Raw genomic sequence first — 24355 nt, forward strand, 5'->3', positions numbered from 1 at the left:
CTGGGTGCCAGTCACTCCCAGAACCGTGTGCACCACCCCCTGCCCTGTTGCTGGATCTGGGTGTGTCACACTCCAGAGCTGCTCCCACAACCAGAACTCCCTGGCTGGGGCAGCCCCAGAGGAGCTACACAGGGTAATTCCCTACAAAGATGCAGCAACAATAGAGTGATCCCGCTGGGGTCTAATCTTGGAGAGACACCTCCCCAACTCTGAAGATGGCCAGAGGCAATAGTGAAAAACAAACATGAGGCAAAATCAACAGAAAAACTCTGGCAATATGAATAATCAGAGTAGATCAATTCTTCCAAGGATCAATGGGGCAGACACAGCACAAGATCCCACACACAAACAAATAGCTGAGATGTCAGAAATCAAATTCAGAATCTGGATAGCAAATAAGATCGAATTAGAATTCCAAGCAGTAACCCAAAAGATATTTCAAGAATTCAATGAATTCAAAGACCAAATGACCAAAGATTTTGACACATTGAGACAAGAAGTTGTAGGCCTCAAAGATCTGAGAAACACAGTAGAATCCCTCAGTAACAGAATGGAGCAAGCAGAAGAAAGGATTTCTGACATTGAAGAAAAAGCTTTTGAACGCTCCCAAACTCTCAAAGAGGAAGAGAAATGGAGGGCAAAAACAGATCACTCTCTTAGAGACCTCTGGGATAATTCGAAGAAAACCAATATTCATCTTATAGGGATCCCCGAAAGTGACGAAGTGGCTTCACAAGGCACAGAGTCTCTTCTCCATGAGATTATGAAGGAGAACTCTCCAGACATGCCAAGAGATTCAGAAATTCAGACAGCAGACAGTTTCAGAACTCCAGCACGACTCAACCCAAATAAGACATCCCAGACACATCATAATCAATTTCACTAAAGTTAATATGAAGGAGAAAATTCTGAAAGCTGCCAGACGAAAGAAAACCATATTAGAATAACTGCAGATCTCTCTGCTGAAACTTTTAAAGCTAGAAGAGGATGGTCATCAACTTTTAATCTCCTAAAACAAAATAACTTTCAACCCAGGATCCTGTACCCAGCTAAACTGAGTTTAATTTATGACAGAAATTAAATACTTCAATGACATTCACATGTTGAAGAAATTTGCCATAACTAAACCAGCTCTCCAGGATATTCCCCAGACCTATCCTCCATAAAGACCAGCATAATCCTACACCACAAAAGTAAACCCATCCAGAAAATTTTGATGAAATTCCAACTTCCACAGTCACAAAGTATTAAAAATGTCCACTGGACTCTCAAAAGGCTTATCAATATTCTCAATTAATGTGAATGGTTTAAATTGTCCTCTAAAGAGGCACAGGTTGGCTGATTGGATAGAAAAACCCAAGCTAGATATCTGATGCATACAAGAATCACATCTTACATTAAAAGACAAATATAGACTCAAGGTGAAGGGATGGTCATCTATACTCCAGGCAAATGGAAAGCAGAAAAAAGCAGGTGGTGCAATCCTATTCGCAGATGTAATAGGCTTTAAATTAACCGAAATAAGGAAGGATAAGGATGGACACTTCATATTTGTTAAAGATAATACTCAATATGAAGAGATTTCAATTATTAATATTTATGCACCCAACCAGAATGCACCTCAATTTATAAGGGAAACTTGAACAGACATGAGCAACTTGATTCCTCCAGTTCCATAGTAGTTGGAGATTTAAACACCCCTTTAGCAGTGCTGGATAGATCCTCCCAAAGGAAGCTAAGCAAAGAAATTTTAGATTTAAACTCAACCATTCAACATCTGGACATAACAGACATCTACAGAACATTTCATCCCAACAAAACTGAATACACATTCTTCTCATCAGCCCACAGAACATACTCCAAAATTGACCACATCCTAGGCCACAAATCTAACCTCAGCAAATTTAAAAAAATAGAAATTATTCCTTGCATCTTCTCAGACCATCGTGGAATAAAAGTTGAACTCAATAACAACAGGAATCTGCATGCCCATACAAAAACATGGAAGCTAAACAACCTTATGCTGAAGGATAGATGGGTTACAGACAAGATTAAGAAGGAAATCACCAAATTTTTGGAACAAAACAACAATGAAGACACGAATTATCAGAACCTCTGGGATACTGCAAAGGCAGTCCTAAGAGGAAAATTTATAGCACTGCAAGCCTTCCTCAAGAAAACAGAAAGAGAGGAAGGCAGTAACTTAATGGGACATCTCAAGCAACTGAAGAAGGAAGAACACTCCAACCCCAAACCCAGCAGAAGAAAAGAAATAACCAAAATCAGAGCAGAATTAAATGAAATTGAAAACCAATGAATTATACAACAGATCAATAAATCCAAAAGTTGGTTTTTTGAAAAGATCAATAAAATAGATAAACCTTTGGCCAATCTAACCAGGAAAAAAAGAGTAAAATCTCTAATTTCATCAATCAGAAATGCTAATGATGAAATAACAACAGACCCCTCAGAAATTCAAAAATTCCTTAATGAATATTACAAGAAACTTTACTCTCAGAAATATGAAAATCTGAAAGAAATTGACCAATACTTGAAAGTACACCACCTACCAAGACTTAGCCAGAATGAAGTGGAAATGTTGAACAGGCCTATATCAAGTTCTGAAATAGCATCAACTATACAAAATCTTCCTAAAAAGAAAAGCCCAGGACCAGATGGCTTTACGTCAGAATTCTACCAAACCTTTAAAGAAGAACTATTACCTATATTACTAAATCTCTTCCAAAGTATAGAAAAAGAAGGAATACTACCCAACACATTCTACGAAGCAAACATCACCTTGATCCCTAAACCAGGGAAATACCCAACAAGAAAAGAAAATTATAGACCAATATCACTAATGAATATTGATGCAAAAATACTCAATAAGATCCTAACAAATAGCATCCAACAACACATCAAAAAATTATATACCATGACCAAGTGGGATTTATCCCAGGGTCTCAAAGCCTGGTTCAATATACATAAATCTATAAATGTAATTCAGCACATAAACAAACTAAAAAGTAAAGACCATATGATTCTCTCAATTAGCACAGAAAAAGCTTTTGATAATATCCAGCATCCCTTCATGATCAGAACACTTAAGAAAATTGGTATAGAAGGGACATTTCTTAAACTGATAGAGGCCATCTACGGCAAACCCATAGCCAATATCATATTGAATGGAGTTACATTGAAATCATTTCCACTTAGATCAGGAACCAGGCAAGGTTGCCCATTGTCTCCATTGCTCTTTAACATTGTAATGGAAGTTTTAGCCATTGCAATTAGGGAAGAAAAGGCGATCAAGGGTATCCACATAGGGTCAGAAGAGATCAAACTTTCACTCTTCGCAGATGATATGATCGTATATCTGGAAAACACTAGGGATTCTACTACAAAACTTTTAGAATTGATCAAGGAATACAGAAATGTCTCAGGCTACAAAATCAACACCCATAAATCTGTAGCCTTTATGTATACCAACAATAACCAAGCTGAAAAAACAGTCAAGGACTCTATTCCTTTCACAATAGTGCCAAAGAAGATGAAATATTTGGGAGTATATCTAACAAAGGATGTGAAAGATCTCTATAAAGAGAACTATGAAACTTTAAGAACAGAAGTAGCTGAAGATGTTAACAAATGTAAAAACATGCCATGCTCATGGCTGGGAAGAATCAACATTGTTAAAATGTCTATACTACCCAAAGCAATATATAATTTTTTTTTATTAAAACAGCTTTTTATTTGTTAATGTCACATAAGAAATTTAAGCAAGTTACACTATCTTAAAAACACAACTAATGCATTTTAATAGTGAACCCTTCCCTCCCACAACTGACCTCATGAATCAAAATCTAAAAGAAGTTACCATAAAACAAAGTTTTGTGTAATCCTTCATCCAGAGTGCTTATATGATAATTAGGTTAATATTGCCTTCTTAAAAAAGTTCTTGTCTATGTAAAAAAAAATTGTAACATTGATTGCTTATTACAAAAACATTCAGTACAAAAGTTCAATATATTGAAAAAGCCCCCCCCCCAGCACCGTTTTATATATAATGGAGAATAATCAAGAGCAGATTGCTAATCTAGATGCAGCCATCTTCCAATCACATGGAGACACAGTGGTTTATTACCCTCCCCTCCCTTCTCATAAGAAATTAAAGAAAAAAAACTATACATACACAAAAAAAAAAAGTCAAGGAATTTGAGGAACCCTTTCTAAACAGTACACAGTTAATTCAGTGTCAATAATTCACATCTTGCATCAACCTGTATGGATGATTTCTTTTACAAAACTTTCAGTGTCACAAAGGAAATTAAGGCCATCAGATTCACAGCTTAAAAATTCACATAAAGGAAATATAAAAATATTCTGTGCTTCTGAGAAGGCTCTGCACTCTATATAGATAAGGATTACCATACTTCTTTGTTTTGAGGAAGACAGTTGATTTGAGAAGTTTACATAATTGCACAACTTCTATTGGATGCTCTTGAGGCTTCCTGCTGGTGGAAAAGTTCTTCCTCAGCAACCACTCCAACTGCTTCTTCCTCCTCCTCTTCCTCTTCAGGTATGGTTGTTTTAAAGACTGTACTTCTTTGAGCAACCTCCTCTCCCTGAGAATTTCTTAAAATAACCTTCACATCTTCACCAGTGCGCCAAGAGTTCTGGTTCTTCCAGATGAGGTCAGTGGGAGGACTGGCTGTGACACCGGCATTTGCAGCCCAAATTGTAACTGTCTGGCCTGCCTTCAGCACATATCTGCAGGTATATTTGTAACTGACTGATGTGTCTCCTATTTTTCTGATCATCTCCCAGCCTCCCATTGGTTGATCCTGCTCAGAAGTGTTCTTCAAGCAGATGAATTTCCCTTGGACATCTGTCTCCTCAATGCAGACGTTCCCAGTGGTGGAGGCAGAGTGAGAGATGCTCACGCTGCTACTGGTTTCTGATTCCTCCACATCCACTCTCTTCCGCTTTCCTCTGGTTGTCCGCACACTGCAACTTGAGGATGCTCAGGATACTGTCACACGGGAAGAAGGGCTTGGCGAGAGCTTCAACCTCTCTTCTTCGCCTTCTAAGAGCTTCCTGTAAGCACTGATTTCCATGTCCAGGGCCAACTTCACATCAAGAAGTTGCTCATAGTCATTCAGCTGTTGCTGCATCTGATCCCTGATTTCTGCCATCTCTCTCTCTTTGTCAGACAGCTGGCAACAAGAGTTGTTTCTTTCTTTAGCAAGCAAGTCCTCTAACTCTTGAATCCTTTCGAAGCATGCTCTAGACTCTTTCTGTAGATTAGAAAGCTGAGATGAAAGGCTCTCAATTCTCATACCACTTTCCATCAGTTCTTCCCTGGCGCTGTTGACAGTAGAAGTATTCATCTCTGAGGACAGTCTGGCATTCTCAAGTTTGGCATGGTAGGTATGCTCGAGCTCTTCCTTGTACAGCCTCACTTGGGCATCATGTTGCTCCCTCATCTCATGAAGAGCCTGAGCCAGTTTGTACTCTGATGCCCGGAATCCACCTCGACCAAGCACATTTCATGCTTCCTTCTGGTCTCTTTAATATCCTCTTCGTGCATGTTTTTACGAAATTCTAAGTCCTCAGTAAGGCTCTGACATCGGTTCTCCAAATCCACTTTAAGTAAAGTTTCATCTGCTAAGTGTTTTTTGGCAGCAACTAAGGAGGCTTCCAACTGGGCAATTTGATCTTTCAGATCCTCCAAATCCCCCTCCAAACTTTTTTTGTCACCAAGTGCTGCAGCAAGAGCTGCATCTTTGGAATTCAGTGCTGCTTCATATTCTCCAAGCTTGATCTGGGCTCCATTAAGATCAGATTCTTTCTTAGCGTAGTTGAGGAGCAGCTGGTGATGCTCGGCCTTGAACTTGCCCAGCTGGATCTGCAGCTCAGCGCGCTCGCAGGCCGTGTCACCCAGCGTTGGCCAGCTCTGTCTCGTAGAGCGCCATGAAGCCGGTGAGCTCCCGGCCGCGCACCTCCTCTCGCTCTGTCACCTGCAGCTGCAGCGCTCTGTTCTCCGTCTGCAGGCTGCGCACCTTGTCCATGTGCGCCGCCAGCCGGTCGTTGAGCTCGCGCAGCTCCTCCTTCTCCTGCAGCCGCGACAGCCGCGTGGGGCTCAGCGAAGTGGAGGGGCCGCCAGGGCGGCTACCGGTCCGCGGCGCCACGGGGGTCGCGGTCGCCATGGCGGGCGGCGGGGAGTGGGGAGGCCAGGCCGCAGGCAGCCCTAGGATGAAGCGGCGACCTGCGCTCCCTCACAGAGGCCGGCAAGGGGAGGAGCGGAGAAGACCAGGAGCGGGGCTACAGCACAAAGGGCAAAGCAGGAGGACTGCGAATCAATCAACCATGGTAAAATGTCGTTTGTAAGAGAACACACACACACACACACACACACACACGCGCGCGCGCGCGTGCAAAGATGCGAGGCGAGGGTGACCGGGAAGCCGAGCAGGGTGCGCGCCGCCGCGGAGTGTCCAGTCCTCAGCACTTCCTCTCAGGCTGTGCGAGCCCCGGGATGTGGAGAGGAGGGCCGCTAGGGGCGCTATGGAGTTGGGCCGGGGTGGGGGCGGAGGTGGCACCACCCCAACATGGCGGGCGCCCACACGTGACCGCCACCGGCCAATGGGGAGCGGACTGTGCGCTCTGCTGCTGGGGGGCCGGGTCTGTGAATTTACAATTGGGCCCACAGGCAACGGTCCGCAGGGCTGGGCGTGGCCGGCTGAACCCAGGGTAGTAGGGAGGGGCCGCCCGGACAGCTGTCCCGCTGAGGGCGCCCAGCGCCCTTCTGGTCCTCCTGCCGCCTGGTGGTGACCCCCTAGAGGGGCCCAGCCTGCCGCAATATATAATTTTAATGCAATTCCTATTAAAGCTCCATTGTCATAGTTTAAAGATCTTGAAAATATAATACTCAAGTTTTATATGGAATCAGAAAAAACCTCAAATAGCCAAAACGTTACTCTAGCAATAAAAACAAAGCAGGAGGAATCACTCTACCAGACCTGAGACTGTACCATAAATGGATAGTGATCAAAACAGCATGGTACTGGCACAAAAGCAGAGAAGTAGATGTCTGGAACAGAATAGAGAACCAAGAGATGAATCCAGCTACTTACCTTTATTTGATCTTTGAGAAGCCAATTAAAAACATTCAGTGGGGAAAAGATTCCCTATTTAACAAATGGTGCTGGGTGAACTGCCTGGCAATCTGTAAAAGACTGAAACTGGACCCACACCTTTCACCATTAACTAAGATAGACTCTCACTGAATAAAAGATTCAAACTTAAGACATGAAACCATAAAAATACTTGAAGAAAGTGCAGGGAAAACTCTTGAAGGAATCGCCTGGGTGAATATTTTATGAGGAGGACTCCCCAGGCAATTGAAGCAGTATCAAAAATACACTACTGGGACCTGATCAAACTAAAAAGCTTCTGCACAGCCAAGAACATAGTAAGTAAAGCAAGCAGAAAGCCCTCGAAATGGGAGAAAATATTTATAGGTTATGCCTCCGATAAAGGTTTAATAACCAGAATCTACAGAGAACTCAAATGTATTAGTAAGAAAAGAACAAGTGATCCCATCTCAGGGTGGGCAAGGGACTTGAAAAGAAACTTCTCCGAAGAAGACAGATGAACGATCTACAAACACATGAAAAAAAGCGCATCATCCTTAATCATCAGAGAAATGCAAATCAAAACTACTTTGAGGTATCACCTAACTGAGTAAGAGTAGCCCACATAACAAAATCCCAAAACCAGAGATGTTGGCGTGGATGTGGAGGAAAGGGCACACTTCTACACTGCTGGTGGGAATGCACACTAATACGTTCCTTCTGGAAGGATGTTTGGAGAACACTTAGAGATCTAAAAATAGACCTGCCATTCGATCCTGTAATTCTTTTACTAGGTTTATACCCAGAAGACCAAAAATCACAATATAACAAAGACATCTGTACCAGAATGTTTATTGCAGCCCAATTCATAATTGCTAAGTCATGGAAGAAGCCCAAGTGCCCATCGACCCACGAATGGACTAGCAAATTGTGGTACATGTATACCATGGAATACTATGCAGCCTTAAAGAAAGATGGAGACTTTACCTCTTTCATGTCTACATGGATGGAGCTGGAACATATTCTTCTTTGTAAAATATCTCAGGAATAGAAGAAAAAGTGTCCAATGTTCTCAGCCCTACTATGAAGCTAATGTATAATTTTCACATGAAGGCTATAACCCAACTATAGCACAAGAATATGGGGAAAAGGCCAAGGAAGGGGAAGGGAGAAGGGAAGTTAGGGTGGAGGGAGGGTAATGGGTGGGGCCACACCTATGGTGCATCTTAGAATGGGTACAGGCGAAATTTACTAAATGCAGAATACAAATGTCTACATACAATAACTAAGAAAATGCCATGAAGGCTACATTTAACAATTTGATGAGAATAATTCAGATTGTATATGAAACCAGCACATTGTACCCCTTGATTGCACTAATGTACAAAGCTATGATTTAACAATAACAACAACAAAAAACAAAACAAAAAATAAAGTGGTAAAAGGAAAAATATCTGTAAACCAAGAATCCTGTGTTAAGTAATTTATTTTCCAAAAAAGAAGGTTGAGGCTGGGCTATGGCAGCTCACACCTGTAGTCCTAGCAGTCTTGGAGCCTGTGGCAGAAGGATCACTTGAGCCCAGGAGTTTGAGGTTACTGTGAGCAAGGCTGATGCCAGGGTTCTCTACCATGGGCAACAGAATAAGACTCTGTCTCATAAAAAAAAAAAAAAAGGTGAAGTAAAAGTCATTCCCAGATAAAAACCAAAAATAATTTGTTGTTAGTAGGACTGCTTTAGAAAAAATAAAACTGGAGTTCTTCAGGTTAAAAGCAAATGACCCCAGGGAAGAATTCAAATACACACACAGATACACGCACACACAAATAATAATGGTAAAAGTAATTATTTAATTATAAAAGACATTGTAAATGTACATCTCTTTTCCTCTTTTAGTTGATTTTAAAAGGCAGTTATGCTACCATGTGCATGTAATTGTATTGTTGAGTCTGTCACATAGAAGTGTAATGTATTTGCTAGTAGCCACACAAAAGAGGTAGGTATGGGCCAAGCTGTAGTTGAGTAAGAAAATGACAACAGATGGTCATTTTAATTTACAAGAACAAATGAAGAGAACCAGAAATTATAAGTAAGAAGATTAACAAACTATTAATATTTTTTCTGTACCTTTTAAAAAATATATAAAACTATAGGAAATAATATTTATGACAATGAATTGTTGGGACATATGCAATATATGTGTATACATTATAATATGCACATATATTATAAATTATAATATATTCATGTAATTGTATTACATAGGTATTTTGTGAGTATGTTAATACAATTAATGCATATATTAATATGTAATACATAAATTCTCTATATTATCAAAAAATAAATATTAATTCTTACGATTGAGAGTTAATATATTTATGATTGAGATATATTATGTACATATGCATACATATGTATTATGTGTATCTCAATCATAAAAATACATTATGTGTTATCTATAATATATAAATCATAAATATATAATAATTACTGGCATATATTGTTATATCCATACATATGCATATCCCAATAATGAATGTGATATATATATTAATTTATACTATTTATATATTAATATGTAATATATAATTATATATTATGTCAATTTAGTTATACATTATGTTATATATTTATTGGGGATATATGTATTTATATATTACATGTTTGTTGTTGGAAGATATATGATGTAATATATACATTTATGATTTATAAATTTGATCCAATCTGGACCCGTCTGATCCGGTCTGGACTGGACTCATCCAGTCTCATCCATTCTGGACTGGTCTGATATGGTCTGGATCTGTCTGATCCAGTCTGATTATATAAATTATATCATATATTTATTTGTGGGATATAACAACATATGCTGCTTTGGAGGTGGTAGGAAATATAGATTTATTGATCCTAGCCCTATAAATTTCTCTTCTCTATAAATTTCTTCTTATAGACTTACAACAGAAGTAACAAAAAACAGGAAGCAACAGGAACAGATTAAGACATGCTTCTACCTAATACAAGGGTATTTAGATTTGACCAGATAATCAAAGGATTCCTAAAGAGGGTTACTCATCCGCAGGACAGAAAGTAAACTTGGTGTCTGAGAGTTTGAGTGTGCAGCTCGGGAGGTCTCAGCAAAGAGTTGTTATTGAGTCTCAATAGCAAGAGGGTCTTGATTAGATCCTGGAAAAAGCTCCAAGATGACCAGCTGCCAGCTTCCCAAGAAGACCACCATGAAATGTGTCAAATTAGACTTACAGCAGTAATGGGGACACTGTGTGTAATCTTAGTTATGTCTCACAAGAGAGAAACTGGTGGTATACTTTTGGAGTTGGGATCAGGGCTGTGGGGTTTAAAGAGATTATTGTAAGAAGATCAGCCGTATGGTATTACATAGTCTATAATAGCTTTGGAGGGGTAGGCATAGTAAAATGGAATTCTTCAAACAAATACTGATGAATGAGGTATTAGTTTCAGTAAGTAAGTTATTCAAGTTGGTTCAGAGTCTAATTTTTCTCAGAAAATAGTTGATTCTGGAAGATAAGTTATTTTTGCCTCTTCTAAGTTTTGCTTTACATAGACTAGGAAAAATCTCCTTTTGCCTTTTTCCAGAATTGTTTAGCACATTGTGGAAATAAACTAAGACCACTAAGACCACAAATGAGAACTAACAGAGGCTAGTTATTCAGCATTTGCTACAGCCAGGAAATCAGCCGTCATCACCACTGTTTGCCTGAGACTCTGGGGCAGGCAGTAGAGTAGGGACGCTTTAGCCGTGCTCTGATGGGAGGTTGTGGTCTGAGAAGGCTGAGAGTTGGCCCACTAGAAACACAGAATCTTACCTACTTAGTTTTGGGGCCATCTGTGGCTTTGGTTGGTCTGGGGTAGGGAGAGAGGCAAAAACTAGGGCAGCTGGCCGCCACTGGCCACATCCTGTCCCTTCTGACCTGCTGCTGCAGAGGTGATGGGTTGAGGCTCTACTGTCTTAAATGGCCCAGCCAGGGTTCAGTTGTGTATTCAGTCCTACAACACAGACAGGAAAGGATGCTAGTCTCAGTCCCCAGGATGAAAACCATGGTTTCAAATTGTCAAACCAGAAATGGTCTAGGAGCTCTGAATCTCTGAGGATGATTATGGTACTTTACAAATCAAACTGAGAAGATGAACTTCCTAGCTAGAATTCTTTATGTGTTTGTGGGGGTTTTTAGATATAAGAGAGAACTGGTGAATATGTAAGCTTAATTCCATGTGTGCGAGGAAGTGCATCATCTTCAGTGGTGTTAGGTTGGCCATCTGCAAGTAAAGAGATTCTCTTCAAAATCTCCTCAGAGTCCCAGATGGAGGCTTATAGTAGAGAGTGAGGTACTGTAGGGTTAAGCATCCTTGTTTAGGTGTTTTCTGATGGCCCAGTGAGTCAAGGTGATGATCAGGTTCCTTAATCACAGGCTTCCATGTTACTGCACTTAGTTTCCCCGAGTTAAAATACAATCAGGCTGCTTATTCATCTTGCAGGTATTCAGAAGTTTTGGTGAAGGTTGTAATTTTGCTCTCTCTAAAATATTTTAGAAGGTCAGCTTTCTTTCCTGGGTTTTTTAAATTTAAGGAACACATCCAGATTTTCTGTTTATTTTTAGTCTGATGACCTCAAACCCACTCATAAATAAATGACCACATATCGCTATCTGATCTTCAATAAACCAAACAAAATCACACACTGGGAAAAGAATCCCTATTTAATAAATGGTGCTGCGAGAACTGGTTAGCCACATGTAGAAGACTGAAACTAGACCCACACCTCTCACCACTTACAAAAACTGACTCTCGCTGGATAAAAGATTTAAATTTAAGACATGAAATGATAAAAATTCTAGAAGAAAGTATGGGCAGAACTTTCAACAACATTGGACTTGGAAAAGATTTAATAAAGAAGACCCTCTTGGCAATTGCACAACACCAAAAATAAATGAATGGGACGTGGTCAAACTAAAAAGCTTCTGCATGGCTACGTGCATAACACCTAAAGCACACACACAGCCTTTAGAGTGAAGAAGATATTTGCATTCTATGAATCTGACAAAGGGCTGATAACCAGAATCTATAGAGAAATCAAACTAACCAACAAGAAAAGATCAAACAATCCCACTTATAAATGGACAAGAAACATGCAGAACCTTCTCTGAAGAAGACAAATGACCTGCAAACGAATGAAAAAATGCTCGTCCTCCCTAATCAGAAAGGCAAATAACCCACCCCCCCACCTGCCAAGATATCACATAATCTTGGAGAAGAAGAGCCAACATCACAAAGTCCCAAAGTCCCGATGCCAGCGTGGATGTGGAGAGAAGGGAATACTTTTACACTGTTGGTGGAACTGCAAACTAATACAACCTCTATGGAAAGAAGTATGAGAGATAAAACTAAACCTTCCATTTTATCCTGCAATCCCATTAGTAGGTATCTACCCAGAAGGAAAAAAAAAATCATTTTACCATAAGGACATTTGCACTAGAATGTTCATCACAGCTCAATTCACAATTTCCAAGACATGGAATCAATCCAAGTGCCCATCAACCCATGAATGCACTAAGGATTAATAAACGGTGGTGTATGTATACCATGGAATACTATTCCGCCATAAGAAAGATGCTTTACATCTTTTGTATTAACCTGAATGGAGTTGAAGAACATTTTCCTTAATTAAGTACCACAAGAATGGAAAAGTAAGTATCCAAGGTACGCAATGCTGGTGTGAAACCAGGAGATGAACAAATACACTTCGACACAAGAGAAAAACACAATTAAAATCAAGGGGGGAGGATGAAAAAGGGAGAGGGAAGAGAGAGGGGGATTGGTAAGCTCTCACCTAACGGGCACAGTGTAAGGGTGTACAGCACACTACCCCCTGCCCCCGCTAGGTGAAGGGCTCAACTACAACTTGAACTTTACCTAGCAAATGCAAACAATGTAACCCAATCATTTGTACGCTCCTATTAATCTGAAATTAAAACAAAAGAAATGAAATATTTCTTCAAAAGTTTTTATCTCCTAAAATTTTGTTCAATTTAAATTTTGGTAATGTAAGTGTTACAAATATGCCAGACTTATAACTGAAAATTATAAAGCTATCCAAAATCATTTCTCTCTGAGCTGTGTCTTCTGACTCCCCAGGAGGGTCTTGGTGCCAGCTCTGTGCCCGCCGATCATGTGCGCTGTGCAGGGAGCAGTATGTCATTCCAAGTCTGGTCTGTCTGCTGCTGTGATCTTCTCTGCCCTCAGAACCGCACTGTGCCCGGGTTCATCACAGTCTCCATCAGGTGTTTGCAGGAGACGTTTTTTGCTATGGGACGTTTCTACATTGCACACGCTACCTGGGCTGTTTGGTATCCCATCTTTGGCAGGTCCTGCCCACTGGCTCCTGAACAGCAGGGGCTTAGCTATGCACGCCATGGGCTTGCTGAGCTGTTTGCTTCAGTTCCAAGGAGCGATGTTTGACAGGCCCATGTGTGAGTGCAGGTCAGTCCGCAGTCTGCCCGTGCGCGTGGAGGCTTTTCATCTACTTTTCATCCTGTTCTCTTCAAAGAGGGAGCCTTCATTCCCCTGATGAGATGGAGCCTCCTTGGCTGTCTTCTGAAGCTTCTGCCACCGTCGTCGGAGGAGACCACTTTTCACAGCAGTATTTTTGCCTTCACCGAAACGGAAGCTCTTCTTAGAAGATGTTACCATTTACATCACCTGAACCAGGGCGCACCGCTGTCATTAAGTTGCCATGACTTTTTTTTTAGGATAATAGTTCTTTGAAGAATATGATTCTCTAGTTAGAGTGGATAAGAAAATATTTTATAGACTTTTTTGTTTTTAGAAAATATTTTATAGACATTTTCATGTTTTTCACTTTATTATAAAAATTCTACATATTTTAACACAGAATTTGTTTGTGATGTCAAACAATAATTAACTAATAATGATGCTGATAATGAAATCACAGTACAACCCCCACACCCACCTGCATTTGTAAGGCTCCTCTGCCTTTTCAGGGTGTCTTTGCTTGGATCAGTCAATTTGACCCTCACGGTGGTTTTCTGAGGATGGAGGTGTGGGGGGTGGTCAGCCCTTGAAGGTGTGGACGCCGGCCTGTGGGCTCACCCCTGCAGGCTTCTTGCCTCTGACTGTTGCCTTCTTTTGAAGATTTTTATCTTTCCATGTTCTGTCTGCACTGGTTTTTCTTAGTGACATCAGATTGTTGTTTCAAATATTTTGCCCCAGTTTGATAGTGGTTTTTCTGGGGAATGTGAGTTCGATGAGCCTGCCTTGTGTAAGCACGAGCTCACTGCGCTCCGAGTTCTGGGTTGGCGTGTGTTTCAGCACCATGATGTTGTTTCTTCCCAAATCAGCTGTCAATCTCACGCTGCTCCTAATGCATTTATTGGTTCTCTTGTTGGTTTTAATATGTTCCCTTATCTTTAGTTTTCAGAGGGTTACTGCCATGTAACAAGGTGGGGATGTATCTGTGGGGATGTATCCCCACATGGTGGGGATGTATCTGTGTCTATCTCGCTTAGGGTCTGTAAGCAAGAGAGCTTCTTAAGAGCTATAAGGAGCTCCTCGTATCTGTTGGTTGCTGTCTTTTGTCAGTTTCTGAAAATCTTGTTCATCTCTCTAGTGCCGTTGTGTCTCTTCTGTCCCTTTTCCTGTGAGACCCTCCTTGCGGGCACGGCAGAGGGTCTCACCACTCGGCCCCGCACCTGCTCCATCTCAGTATCTGGGCTCCTTTTACTTTGCATTTTATTCTCTGCACTATGTTTCTACTGACCTATCATTCAGTTAGGTAATCTTCTCTTTCCTGTATCTAATTACTTCTTAAACCCATGTATATATTTAATTTGTTATCATAAGTTTCCATTTCATAATTTCATTTTTTCCCCACCTAAGGAACAGTGTAGGTGAATTGTTTTCATAATAATTCACGTTACCCAGACAAGCCACTGAAGTTCCAGATTGTCTTTAGTGAAACTCTTGCCAACTCTTCAGTGTGTGGCATTATTGGCACCGTAACATCTGCACATGGCAAAGGCTGGGAAATGACCTAGGGGTCGTTGGGTGAGTAGCAAGTGCTCATCTTCAAACGGTGAGAACAAACAATAGACAAGAATCCGTTCCTGGGACCTCAGCACGGTGCCTCCTCTGTATCATCTGTGAAAGCCGGAGCTCTCACACAGGTACCGTTAAAGTTTTTTGCTGAGGACAATGAAAAGGGAAGATTAAAGGCTTACGAGTCCTTTCAGTGCAGGGGGATAGAGATCGGCTATGCAGTGCTCGCTTAGCTGACCAGCTGCTGGCAAAGCTGTCGAGAGGGCTTCCTACCCACCAGCATGGCCTGGGCAGGGTGGCAGGGGGCTCAGGCCCAATCTGAGTTGTGGCCCCAAAAGCTCCTGAGAAGATTGACCAAAACATCATTCATTTTAAGTCTCTTTTGTTCTCTCTCTCTTTTTTTCTTTGAGAAAGCATCTCCTGCTGTCACCTGGGTTAGAGTGCAGTGACATGATCACAGCTCATTGTAGCCTCCAACTCCTGGGTTCTAGTGAGCCTCCTGCCTCAGGCTCCCTAGTAGCTGGGACTACAACGGCTTTCCACTATTCCTGGCTAATTAAAACAAAACCTTTTTTTTTTTTTTTTTTTTAACAGATGGGGTCTCATTATGTTTTCCAGGCTGGTCTCAAATTCTTGGCCTCAAGTCATCCTCCCGCCTCAGTCTCCCAAAGTGCTAGGATTACAGGTGTGAACCACCACACCTGGCTTATAAGTCTCGATTCAGAATTATGCATGTGGGAGCTGAGAACAACTCTCACCAAGTGTTCTAACTTGGGGAGGAAAGGTGAAGTTTGTATAGAGCTTTAGCAAGAGACATCGGCTAAATTTTGGTACCTTTAGGACAGTAGAAGTTGGTTAAAAGTAACTATTGAGAAGATAGAGGAACAGGGTATGGCAGTCATCGACCGGGCAATTTATGGTTCTCAAGAGTGGTAGGAGGAGTGGATGGCTGGCTGATAGTGTGACTGGGGAGCAACAGGTGGAGGACTGGGTAATCTGAACTCCACAGCACGGAATTGCTGCCTCCTGCCCCCCATCTCTCACATCTTCCTTTTTGCCACTCGCCACCACCCAACACATTATGCATTTTATTGATTTGTTAAATTTATTGCCTGCCTCTCCTGCTCCACAAGAATGACAGCTAAATAGGGCAGAGATCTTTGTCCACAAGATTCACTGACCTGTCCCAGCACCTGGTCCAGTGCCTAGAACACCACAGACACCCAGTCATATTGAATTATCAAAGGAGGAAGAATGACAATTTGTGGGAAGTCTTGCAATTTGTGGTCTTCACAAGGCTTTGTCTAAAAACCTGCTGTTTTGTCTCCCTCCTCTTCATAACATCGTATCTGTGACCTGTGACTTTGGCCAGGGATGGTTCAGGCTAAGTTGCCCATCAGAAGCTGTGTTATTAGGTGATTCCAGGCTTTCTGTAAAGGGCTATTTTTATGTATGTTGGTAAAATTAGGGAATAGGCTATGCTTTCAAACCAGATAAAATCACTATAGAATTCCAAATTTCAACTTATCATTTTAATATATGTAGGAGTTACGTGGTCTCAACAATAAAAGAATATGCACCATTTCTTTCAAGTTCAAGGACTTTAGACCAGGATGGGAAAATATTTTCATATGTTTAAGAGACGGAGGGATTCAAATACAATCAAGTGATAACCTTCGATGGGATGTGGAGACATCTTTGAGTAGATGATTGAACAAGCACCTCCTTTCCACAGGTAATCAGTTGTTTAACATCAGAGTTTCTGTGCAAAAATGTTAAATAATGAGAAAAAGTTCCCACTCAATGTATAAAATTGAAACACATTTCTGGTCAGCTTCAAATGATTTTCTAATACGTAGCTAAACACAGTAAAATAATTATACATAAGGAACAAACTATTACGTCAGGAAGGAAAGCTTTGCTGCCAGGTTATTTCATACAGTTTTCACAGAGCTGCTTACTGTAACTCCTCAAAGTGACCGCAAAATGTGAAGCATGTGTCCCTTTTTAAAACATCTATATGTGATTCCACTCTTCTTAAACTCAAGAGTATTCCCCAGAATCCTTTGATGAAAGTATTGTACTGTGTTTTGGCTACACACATATCAATGCTTCTTATATAAACTGAGGTCCCAAAACTTTGTATTAAGAGATACTATTGAGCAAGTGACTCCTGGCACCACTGCCATGGCAGGAGTTTGGTTGCTGGGAAGACGGCAAAGAGCCTGATGGTGCCAGGCACCAGGGGCGGCAGCCTCAGTTCAACCCACTGCATGGTTTTGCAGTGCTGGGCCACTAGGAAAGACGGACTCACACGGGCTGGATGGGACTACACTTGACTCACACAGGGAAGAGACAGAGAAGTCGATGTAACCATGAGCATCAGTCTCTGGAGGCCAGTATGTCTCACCCCACAGCCTGTGTGGGGCATGGACAAGACACAGGCATTCAAACTGAGCAAAGAAGTGCATGTCCATTCAGGAGCAGGGAAAGGCACTCCTAGACAAGGCCAAGTGCCCAGCACAGCCTGTGAGGGCTCTTCACCTCCACGGCAGGGCTGGTAGGCTGAGCACGACTGTCTTTCTCAATGGAAACTTTACCTCCCATGCTATTCAAGTATTAGGAAGTAAAGTTAACTACTGGAAAAATGTTAGCCAGGAAGCATTTCTGTAGTACCCAATATGTAGCATGTCTAATATGAACCCCACATCCCAGTCTCCTCCTGGAAATACCCGAATCACTAGCAGAACAACTCCAAACAGGTAAGAATTCAGTTGACCTTTTCCCAAATCCCCAAGTTCTTATACAACCTTAAAATGAAAGGGTCATGGTCATCTTTTGTGGGTCAATATCTTTCACCTTTTAAAGATTTGGAATTAAGTATAATGATCTTTAAGATACCATGAACTGATTATGTTATTTTGTATTAAGAAATCTTCATGTTTGATTTTTCTCAAGTTGTGTTATTTTGGAGAAATTGGCCTTTAGAATGGGAGCCTAACTAAAGTATCTTATCAGAAATCTCACAAGAGTATCAGAACCATTAAGAGAATATTATGTTCATTGTGGTTCTAAGCCTATTTTGTTGAATTTACAAAAATTATTTAAGAACAGGAAGGTCTGTTAGACAACTGGAATACTTAAACATTTATGAATACAATTTTAAATGTTTGAGGATATTAATTAAATTTTGTTACTAGGAGTAGGTGTTATTCAGAGGCTGTCTTGGAAGTAACTGTATTTCTAGACTTAGAATGATAAGATATATGATCGAAATTTAAAAGCTTCAAGACAAACTTTCTGAAATGGCAACTTCTGTAAGTTAAATATTAATTACACAAGCTGCAGTGGTTGGATATGGTTTGTTTGGCCCCCTGAGTCTCATGTTAAAGTTTGGTCCCCGGTGTGGGAGGTGGGGCCTGGTGGGCAGTGTTTGGGTCATGGGGATGGCTCCCTCCTGGATGGCGTGGGGACTTTCTCCCAGTAGTGAGTTCTCACCATTAGTTCCTGTGGAACTCACTTGTTAAAAAAAGCCCGGCCTCTCCCTCCTGCGCCTCTTGCTTGCTCTCTCATCATCGATTCTGTACACACCTGCTCCCCTTCCCCTTCTATCATGAGTGGAAGCTTCCTGAGACCTGCGCCAGGAGCAGCTGCTGGCTCCCTGCTTCTTGTACCAACCTGCTGAGCCACCAGCCATATAAACCTCTTTTCTATATAAATTACACAGCCTCAGGCATTTCCTTACAGCAACCCATAAGTCAAAGCAAACTTCTGTTTCTTTTTCCTTTTTTTTTTTTTTTTTTTTAAACAGAGTCTCACTCTGTCCCCCTGGGAAGTGTGGTGTGGCATCATCACAGCTCACAGCAACCTCAAACTCCTGGGTTCTAATGATTCCCTTGCCTCAGCTTCCCAAGCAGCTGGGATTACAGGTGCCCACCACAACGCCTGGTTAATTTTTCTATTTTTAGTAGAGACAAGGGTCTCACTCTTGCTCAGGCTGGTCTGAAACTCCTGAGCTCAAGCTAGCCACCTGCCTCTGCCTCCCGGAGGGCTACGATGCCAGGCATGAGCCACGCACACGGCCTGCGGTTCGTGTGGTTGAGGATGCCACGGGGGAGAACATGGGCCTGACATCCAGACGACGGCTCTGTGGACCTCTCAGGCTTTACACTGCATGTGGTGCTGCGACCACGAGGGATAAATGCCGTGCGTACAGATTCTCTGTTCTTGAGCCTCTGCTGCTTGAGATGAGGAGGAACCCACAAAAGCTAGATGATTTAAAATTTTAACACTGTTGAGTTGTTTTCCTTGTTTTGTTTTTTTCCAAAGGCAGGAGATTCTAACATATTTAAGCTTTTCAAATGATATGAGAACCTCTTCTCTCTGGGTACAGGGCTTTGAGGTGGCCTACTTCCCTGGCTTTGGTATTGAGGGATTTGAATCCCTTTTGATTGTTGCAAGTTTGACTTTGAATATACACTAAGGCGAATTAAAAAAAAATGCTTACCAGTAAGAATTTGTTTTGAGTAACACTGCAGGTTATTATTCTTTTATGACTGCAGACTTTGCTTTGCTCAAATAGTAAATACACATGGACATTAGAGAAAAAGAAGGGCATGATAAATGTCCCATAAGAGTCTGTCTTACCTGCCTGTGTGTGAATATAAAACAACTTGCTTTCATATAAGTGCTTGTAATTTGAAAATTCAATGTATTCTTCCTCCCCACCTAAGCTGCTAGGTGAATGTTTAGCTGTCACTCGTTTATTTTGTAGGATTGTCATTAAGTCTTTATATATTTCTTAATACAATAATAGAGATTGTAGGTCAGTTTGAAACTGGCTCTAACATTATTTGACAGAATACATTATGTTTGAGACAGTGACATTATGCAGATACACAGAATGAGTTTCTAATCCAGCTCCTGGGATGCAATCTTTCTGGCTAGCAAGGTGGGATTTCATTTTGACTCTAGCAGTGCACGTCTTTTACCTTTATGTGCTAGATTTTAGCTGTTTCTATAATAAGTGCAAAGGAGGTAATTAAAGTAAAACATAAAGGTTTGACAATCATGTAAGAATTTTATGAAACCTCCAGATAGTGGCAAGAATTTTCCCTGTAAAGTTTATGTATTTTGGCATTAGAGATCCCTTTTTTATTTTATTTATTTATTTTTAATTTTTTTTTATTGTTAAATCATAGCTGTGTACATTAGTGCAATCAAGGGGTACAATGTGCTGGTTTTATATACAATCTGAAATATTCTCATCAAACTGTTCAATGTTGCCTTCATGGCATTTTCTTAGTTACTGTATGTAGACATTTGCATTCTGAATTTTTAAGTTTCTCCTGTACCCATTCTAAGATGCACCATAGGTGTGGCCTCACCCATTACCCTCCCTCCCCCCTAACTCCCCCCTCCCTTCCCCTTCCTTGGCCTTTTCTCCATATTCTTGTGCTATAGTTGGGTTATAGCCTTCATGTGAAAACTATACATTAGCTTCATAGTAGGGCTGAGTACATTGGATACTTTTTCTTCCATTCCTGAGATACTTTGCTAAGAAGAATATGTTCCAGCTCCATCCATGTAAACATGAAAGAGGTAAAGTCTCCATCTTTCTTTAAGGCTGCATAGTATTCCATGGTATACATGTACCACAATTTGCTAGTCCATTCGTGGGTCGATGGGCACTTGGGCTTCTTCCATGACTTAGCAATTATGAATTGGGCTGCAATAAACATTCTGGTACAGATGTCTTTGTTATATTGTGATTTTTGGTCTTCTGGGTATAAACCTAGTAAAGGAATTACAGGATCGAATGGCAGGTCTATTTTTAGGTCTCTAAGTATTCTCCAAACATCTTTCCAGAAGGAAGGTATTAGTGTGCATTCCCACCAGCAGTGTGGAAGTGTGCCCTTTCCTCCACATCCACGCCAACATCTCTGGTTTTGGGATTTTGTTATGTGGGTTGCTCTTACTGGGGTTAGGTGATATCTCAGAGTAGTTTTGATTTGCATTTCTCTGATGATTAAGGATGATGAGCTCTTTTTCATGTGTTTGTAGATCGTTCATCTGTCTTCTTCGAAGAAGTTTCTCTTTAAGTCCCTTGCCCATCCTGAGATGGGATCACTTGTTCTTTTCTTGCTAATACGTTTGAGTTCTCTGTGGATTCTGGTTATTAGACCTTTATCGGAGGTATAACCTGCAAATATTTTCTCCCATTCTGAGGGCTGTCTGCTTGCTTTACTTACTATGTTCTTGGCTGTGCAGAAGATTTTAAGTTTGATCAGGTTCCAGTAATGTATTTTTGATACTGCTTCAATAGCCTGGGGAGTCCTCCTCATAAAATATTCACCCAGGCGATTCCTTCAAGAGTTTTCCCTGCACTTTCTTCAAGTATTTTTATAGTTTCATGTCTTAAGTTTAAATCTTTTATCCAGTGAGAGTCTATCTTAGTTAACGGTGAAAGGTGTGGGTCCAGTTTCAGTCTTCTACAGGTCCCAGGCAGTTCACCCAGCACCATTTGTTAAATAGGGAATCTTTTCCCCACTGAATGTTTTTAATTGGCTTGTCAAAGATCAAATAACGGTAAGTAGCTGGATTCATGGATTGGTTCTCTATTCTGTTCCAGACATCTACTTCTCTGCTTTTGTGCCAATACCATGCTGTTTTGATCACTATCGATTTATAGTACAGTCTCAGGTCGGCCAGCATGATTCCTCCTGCTTTGTTTTTATTGCTGGAGTAATGTTTTGGGTATTTGAGTTTTTTTCTGATTCCATATAAAATGGAGTATTATATTTTCAAGATCTTTAAAATATGACAATGGAGCTTTAATAGGAATTGCATTAAAATTATATATTGCTTTGGGTAGTATAGACATTTTAACAATGTTGATTCTTCCCAGCCATGAGCATGGTATGTTTTTCCATTTGTTAACATCTTCAGCTACTTCTTTTCTTAAAGTTTCATAGTTCTCTTCATAGAGATCTTTCACATCCTTTGTTAGGTACTCCCAAATATTTCATCTTCTTTGGCACTACTGTGAAAGGAATAGAGTCCTTGACTGTTTTATCGGCTTGGTTATTGTCGGTATATACAAAGGGTACAGATTTATGGGTGTTGATTTTGTAGCCTGAGACATTGCTGTATTCATTGATCGCTTCTAAAAGTTTTGTAGTAGAATCCCTAGTGTTTTCCAGATATACGATCATATCATCTGCGAAGAGTGAAAGTTTGATCTCTTCTGACCCTATGTGGATACCCTTGATCGCCTTTTCTTCCCTAATTGCAATGGCTAAAACTTCCATTACAATGTTAAAGAGCAATGGAGACAATGGGCAACCTTGCCTGGTTCCTGATCTAAGTGGAAATGATTTCAATGTAACTCCATTCAATATGATATTGGCTATGGGTTTGCTGTAGATGGCCTCTATCAGTTTAAGAAATGTCCCTTCTATACCAATTTTCTTAAGTGTTCTGATCATGAAAGGATGCTGGATATTATCAAAAGCTTTTTCTGTGCCAATTGAGAGAATCATATGGTCTTTATTTTTTAGTTTGTTTATGTGCTGAATTACATGTATAGATTTACGTATATTGAACCAGCCTTGAGACCCTGGGATAAATCCCACTTGGTCAGGGTGTATAATTTTTTTGATGTGTTGTTGGATTCTGTTTGTTAGGACCTTATCGAGTATTTTTGCATCAATATTCATTAGTGATATTGGTCTATAATTTTCTTTTCTTGTTGGGCCTTTCCCTGGTTTAGGGATCAAGTGATGTTTGCTCCATAGAATGTGTTGTGTAGTATTCCTTCTTTTTCTGTATTTTGGAAGAGGTTTAGTAATATAGGTAATAGTTCTTCTTTAAAGGTTTGGTAGAATTCTGATGTAAAGCATTCTGGTCCTGGGCTTTTCTTTTTAGGGAGATTTTGTATAGTTGATGCTATTTCAGAACTTGATATAGGCCTGCTCAACATTTCCACTTCATTCTGGCTAAGTCTTGGTAGGTGGCGTTCTTCCAAGTATTGGTCGATTTCTTTCAAATTTTCATATTTCTGAGAGTAAAGTTTCTTGTAATATTTGTTAAGGATTTTTTGAATTTCTGAGGGGTCTGTTGTTATTTCATCTTTACCATTACTGATTGATGAAATTAGAAATTTTACTCTTTTTTTCCTAGTTAGGTTGGCCAAAGGTTTATCTGTTTTATTGATCTTTACAAAAAAACAACTTTTGGATTTATTGATCTGTTGTATAATTCATTGGTTTTCAATTTCATTTAATTCTGCTCTTATTTTGGTTATTTCTTTTCTTCTGCTGGGTTTGGGGTTGGAATGTTCTTCCTTCTCCAGTTGCTTGAGATGTCCCATTGAGTTATTAACTTCTTCTCTTTCCATTTTCTTGAGGAAGGCTTGCAGTGCTATAAATTTCCCTCTTAGGACTGCCTTTGCAGTATCCCAGAGGTTCTGATAATTTGTGTCTTCATTGTTGTTTTGTTCAAAAAAATTGGTGATTTCCTTCTTAATCTCGTCTGTAACCAATCTATCCTTCAGCATAAGGTTATTTAGCTTCCATGTTTTGTATGGGTATGCAGATTCCTGTTGTTATTGAGTTCAACTTTTATTACATGATGGTCTGAGAAGATGCAAGGAATAATTTCTATATTTTTAAATTTGCTGAGTTTGGATTTGTCGCCTAGGGTGTGGTCGATTTTGGAGTATGTTCCGTGGGCTGATGTGAAGAATGTGTATTCAGTTTCGTTGGGATGAAATGTTCTGTAGTTGTCTGTTAAGTCCAGATGTTGAATGGTTAAGTTTAAATCTAAAATTTCTTTGCTTAGCTTCTTTTTGAAGGATCTATTCAGCACTGCTAAAGGGGTGTTAAAATCTCCAACTACTATGGAATTGGAGGAAATCAAGTTGCTCGTGTCTGTTCAAGTTTCTCTTATAAAATGAGGTGCATTCTGGTTGGGTGCATAAATACTAATAATTGAAATCTCATCATATTGAGCATTACCTTTAACAAATATGAAGTGTCCATCCTTATCCTTCCTTATTTCCGTTGGTTTAAAGCCTATTGCATCTGCAAGTAGGATTGCAACACCTGCTTTTTTCTGCTTTCCATTTGCCTGGAGT

General features: G+C 40.4%; 1 pseudogene across 1 annotated transcript; it reads right to left on the reverse strand.

Annotated features, from left to right (window-relative positions):
- Positions 1–3908: 3908 nt before the first annotated feature.
- LOC128598784 (lamin-B1-like) lies at positions 3909–6209 on the reverse strand (annotated as a pseudogene). Its single transcript, XR_008383703.1, has one exon. The product of XR_008383703.1 is annotated as a lamin-B1-like (transcript).
- Between the last annotated feature and the right edge of the window lie 18146 nt (positions 6210–24355).

This window comes from Nycticebus coucang, chromosome 11, assembly GCF_027406575.1.
Source record: "Nycticebus coucang isolate mNycCou1 chromosome 11, mNycCou1.pri, whole genome shotgun sequence".
Taxonomy (NCBI): Eukaryota; Metazoa; Chordata; class Mammalia; order Primates; family Lorisidae; genus Nycticebus; species Nycticebus coucang.